This window comes from Salvia hispanica, chromosome 5 (assembly GCF_029641045.1).
Source record: "Salvia hispanica isolate PSC_SH4W2 chromosome 5, Shi_PSC_v1, whole genome shotgun sequence".
In the NCBI taxonomy this organism is placed as follows: domain Eukaryota; kingdom Viridiplantae; phylum Streptophyta; class Magnoliopsida; order Lamiales; family Lamiaceae; genus Salvia; species Salvia hispanica.
This window is the reverse complement of record NC_142696.1, coordinates 18,355,763-18,361,785: the sequence shown is the minus strand read 5'-3', so window position 1 is coordinate 18,361,785 and position 6,023 is coordinate 18,355,763.

Sequence of the window (6,023 nt, the reverse complement as noted above, 5' to 3'; positions counted from 1 at the left end):
ACCCTTGTTTCAAACCCTAGCTTGCCGCTAGGTCTACTTTTCGTTTCATCCATCAAAACAGGTGCTCGAGTTCCATCAATAGACCCACAAGGTCTGTCATTGGACTTCAAAAATGCCAAGGAAATTGGCTTGAACTGAGGCTGTTTGATGCAGTTATAAAAGACAAGTCTTGGAGACTAAGAAAAATATATATTTGGTTTTATTTATTTCCTAGTTAATAGAATTAGTAGAGGGAAATAATATTAGGAGGATTTGTTTTTCCTTCTACCAAATTAGGTTTTCCTTTTTTTACTTATAGTTATTTTTGCTTATTATCTTTTTATTTATCTTCTTTCTATAAGTTTAGGATTTCATTTGCCTATATAAAGGCATCATTGTTGAACTTAAAAGACAGACTTTGAATATATAATTTTGCATTGAGTTTTTATACTCTCGAGTTCTCAATTTAGTTGAGTTCTTTTTGTCCATCAGTTCAGTCATTCTCATACTTCTCCGTTCATTTTTGCATCATTTGGTATCACGATCCAGGTTGATTATCAATGGCTGAACGTAGATATAGCGGCAGACGTGGCGATGCTCGTGGCAGTGGTCGTGGTTGGGGACATCGAGATCTCCCAAATGAAGAGGCTGCACGACAGCATGATCTGCGCGACATCGGGAACGATGATCTGAGACAACAGGTTCGAGACCTCCAGCGCGACATCGAGAACGGTTATCTGCGACAACAGGTTCGAGACCTACAACGATGATTGGTGCGACTGGAAGAGCGTCGGGGAAAGTCCAACACGATGAGGTCTAATGTGCCGGAGCGTCGTTCGATGGTCGATCCATTATTCAGCGACGTCTTCACATCATCTGTTGTGGATGAAACATCGAAGAATACTAATAGCAATATATTTTCGATGCCGGTGTATGATACGCCTGTATACGACGAGGATATATTCTATGAGCTCCCTGGATTGGCGAGCAAATCCCCGTCTCCTTCCGTGAAATTTGACGATGTAGCCGAAGACGAGGGCGTTGTCGTCTATGACGATGAGGAGGACGATGAGGCTGAAGGGGAAAACCGTCTCCTAGGGTTCATGTTTAAGAATGGTAATGGCGCTGATGATCTTCCAAGAGAGAAAGCCGAGTTCCGGAAGAATGATGTCGCAGCGAATCAGGAAGACGTCATGGAAAAACTTGTGAAGGAAACTTTTGTATCTAAAGCTGCAGGAGATAGTTATGTCATTAATACAAAAAAGAATTTCGACTATGAGTTTGATGCTATAAAAGATGAAGTCGATGTGCAAGTGGGTTTTGGTATTTTGGATCTGGATCCTGTTAAAGAATTTGGTTTTGTGGGGCAGGAGTTTGATGGATATCCGAATAGGATGATGCACGATAACCAGAATTGGAATTGGTTTGTTAAGGAGGAAGTGCGAGATGGAGAAGATGATGATGATCGTGACAAAGCAGACTCGAGGATAGACTCGAGGACGAGTCTTTTTCAAGAAGGGGAGTATGATGCAGTTATAAAAGACAAGTCTTGGAGACTAAGAAAAATATATATTTGGTTTTATTTATTTCCTAGTTAATAGAATTAGTAGAGGGAAATAATATTAGGAGGATTTGTTTTTCCTTCTACCAAATTAGGTTTTCCTTTTTTACTTATAGTTATTTTTGCTTATTATCTTTTTATTTATCTTCTTTCTATAAGTTTAGGATTTCATTTGCCTATATAAAGGCATCATTGTTGAACTTAAAAGACAGACTTTGAATATATAATTTTGCATTGAGTTTTTATACTCTCGAGTTCTCAATTTAGTTGAGTTCTTTTTGTCCATCAGTTCAGTCATTCTCATACTTCTCCGTTCATTTGCATCACTGTGTTGCACCTTAGCTTTTTTGCACATTTTTCTATCTTTTTCTATCATTTCTCAACAAACACGTCAAAATACCAAAATGTATAACATATGCATTTTAAGAACATAATTTGCATGATTGAACCTTAAGACGAACCAAATATAGTTCTTTAAAACACGCAAAATTCGTTTTTGTCATCAGGAAAGGAATATTAAGGACGATGATGAACTTTTTCTCAGTCTATACCCGATCGTGATACCAATTAATTGGTGATAGGAGGAATGATTCATGATACTTATATAGTGGTTTCAGTTTACTCTTGACACCCTCCCTCAAACCCTTCAAGGTGAACCTTGGAGGGGTTGAAGCTCGACCCCCTTTTTTTGGTGTCGTAGGAATTTTTTTTATCAGTTGGACCACTGGCCTAGATATAATGCTGGGGCAGTCATTTTTTTCCAGTTTCAGGATATAATGCTCCTTTACTTGGCATGTTCTTTCATTGGAAAGGTTGACAAAGATATTATAAGAGTTGTGTCCTGTTACAGAAAAATAGGTGAACAATAACGTGACGGTGGATAGAGATATGCCTACAAGGAGGAGGAGAAGTATTCATTATTTATTATTCACGAAGACTATATCATAGTAGTAGTAGAGATATCCAAGGTTTACGTTTTGGGCGGTTAAATGCGAAACCGTAACCGGCGGTAACAGTTCCAAACCGGAACTGTCACATTTCAATGGAATCGAAACAGCCACCACGGAACGGTACATGTTCCAAAATTTTGGAACCGAAATCGTGTCGGAACCGCTGAAAAACCAATAAACCGAACCAGAATCGCGAAAAATCACAGAATCGTGGTTCGGAATGAAACCTCAACCGGTGGTTTTCAAACCGGAATTGTAACCGCGAAATACGATCAATGTTCAGTTCTAGTTTGAGATTTTTCGGAACCAGAACCGGCAGTTTTCGGAACCTTGGGTTTCCGGTTCCGAAACCTTGGGCATGTCTGGACGAGTAGTAGTAGATTTAATGGAATACGTGTTTTATTTGAAATGTCAATGGAGCCCTTGACAACGACATTTTGTTGAATGCAACCTTGAGGTATTTGACTCAAGATAGCGTAAGTTTTAAAGAAACTGTTGCATCATGATCAGTGAATTGGACCATGCCTATTGATATTAACATATAACGAAATTACGGTCTTGTATATTAATGCCGAGTAGCATTCAAAATTGACAATCATTTTCTTAAATACTCCCTCCGTCCACGAATAGGAGTCCCATTTTTCCATTTTGGTCCGTCCACGAATAGGAGTCCCGGTTCATAATTACTATAAATGGTAAAGAGGCTCCACATTCCACCAACCCATTCCACTCACATATCTTTAAAACTAATATATACAAGTGGGACCCCTATTCCATTAACTTTCTTCCACTCACTTTTCTTAACATTTCTTAAAACCCGCACCAATAAGAAATGAGACTCCTATTGTTGGACGGAGGGAGTATCACTTTTTCCCTTTTTTGCTCAAATGCAATTGAATCGTATTTTTTATTAAACTGTATTATTATAATTGAATAATTTCTTTATTTGAAAATATCAATACGTACATTTCATCTTTCTATTTTATTTTGTTGTGAATCCAATTTTATTTAAATCTCAAGCCCAAATGAAATATCTACCGCGAAGGGACGGATGGAGTACTTAATTTCAATTCTGCCCCATATATTAGTCCCATAAAAAGATTAAACTTCCTATGTTTTGGAAATATAAAGTGAGCTATATTCTCTTAGAAGACTTTTAGGTCACATATGAGAAATTTCCAGGTTGAATGTTCATATAAGTATTACTCAGCATATCCAAATTTTGTATAGGGATAAGGACGACGTACGTTATCTCTCCACCACAACTATATCTCGTATAACAATGGGGACCGACTATAAAATAATTTTCCTCTTTGTAGAAACGATAAACTATTGGTTCTTGAACTATTAGTTGAACCGTGATATTATTGCAAATATATACTCCATAATTTTCAATATAAAAGGTGAATTTAAGCATGTAGGTTAGGCATTTTTTAAATAAATTTGAATTAATATAGAAATTATAAATCTCTTAACTTTAAATATTTTTAACAATTATAAAAACCTGAGCGATTACATAACCTCTAATCACCGTGTCAGATCATTTTTGTGTGGAGAAATAATTTTACGATAATTTCACCGAGTTGGCAGTTAAATTTAACGGCAGATGTAAATCCATAGCGGTTATAGACATGAAGCAATACATAACCTAATAAACGAGGAGAAGTTGACAAATGGCAATTATAAATTCATGGCATTTATAATTCAATCATGTCGGAAATAATTTTGGTTGGGTTATAAGAATTATAAAACTTTGTGATTACATAATTTCATCCTCTTTATTTAAAATATTAAATATGACTTTTAAATATATTTATAGTATATATTGATTGAGTTTTAAATAATAAGTTTAAAATACGTTTTGGTCTTGACGTGTTCTAATTTAGCACAAAACGTCACCCGTAAGTGCACCGGGTGTGTAGAAGACGGCAAACTAATTATCGATCCACAAGAACTAAATGCTAACTTGACTACTATAACTACTATATATGATGCAATGGCAAACATCATCTAGACTAGGAAATGGGTTTTTGTTTTTTCTCAACTAAGTTTTAAAAGAGGGTAATTAAACAAATAAGACAACTAAACAAGAAAAGCAAATAAAAGATTGTTTTCACACAAATTGGGAAAGGATAGGGATTTAGATCCGTTGGAATATATCACGGGTATCACTTACGGGACATGCTCATCTATACGGCCTCAATTGTGGTTTCGAAAGTTGAGTTGATCGGTTAGACCCTCTCTCGAGTGCATCTAACACGTTGATCGACCTCTCCTAAGACCTACGGACGGAAGCCTTTACTCAAACACATTCATCACTCGATCACATGGATCACACGAAGTTGTTGATTAAACATCTATCCTAATCATGCATTTCTCAATGACAACAATTAAGCAAAAGATGTATTCAACGGGTAGCTAAGCAATTAGATAAAAAAAAAAACTCAATAATCAACAAAACCAACAAAATGAGATAGATGAGCATTAAACCAAATGATCAATCCATACAATCCATCCTAACTTCACTAATCCCTACTAGAAACATAGCTACACATATTCAAATCCATAACATAAGAAATCTCTAAGTAAATGGAAGAAAACATAGTAGAAAGAGAAACTAGAAACTCCCAATGGGTAGAAATGATGGTGGGGAGTCTTCTTCCTTCAATCTCTTGAATGGGGGAAGCTCCTTGGCCTTCAATTCACCTCATAGGTCTTCAATTTAGCTCAAAATCGTGTGTATGGAAGTTGGGCGGGCATTTCCACCCAAATGCCTGGGCGGGCATTTCTTCGCCTAGAAAACGCTCGGGCAGACAAATTCTCTGTATTGGCCCGTTCAATTCCGTTTAACCTCGTTTTAGACCTGTTTTTGTATGAAGACTTCAATACACTCGATAACTCTAAAAATAACAATAAGTGGGTGAAATCTAAACTTTATACCTCAAATTACTCAACAATTTGGGTTAATCATCCTAAACTATAAGTTTGTCTAGTCTATAAATACCAACTCTTGTAAGTGTGAGAATGCAATCTTCATAATCAGAATTTCTTTGATATGAAAGAAAAAATGATATTTTTACCAAAAAAATAAAAAAGAAGTGATATTATGGCAAATACATATTTATTCAACACTAATTATTAGTTATTGTAGAAAAATTATGCATTAGTATTATTAGTTATAGTGTAAAAGTAGTAGCAATATTTAGTAAATAATAAAGTATAATTAATAGTAATATATTAAAAAAATATTAAATATATATTATACAAATAATAATAAAATTTAGTAACTAGTAAAGTATAATAAAAATTTAATGGATGATAATTATAATTAAATATCATAACTAATGACTACTTATAAGAATAATTAATATTTACATTACATCATAAAAATCTTTTGTAGTAGAGGTGTTGATAACTTGACCTCCCATTAACTATAGATTTTGACAAAAACATTTCAAAAATTAAATAAATGAGTTTTGGTCATCAGTTGGACCAGTCTGATTAACCATTTTAGGGATGTACTGGACCGTCCA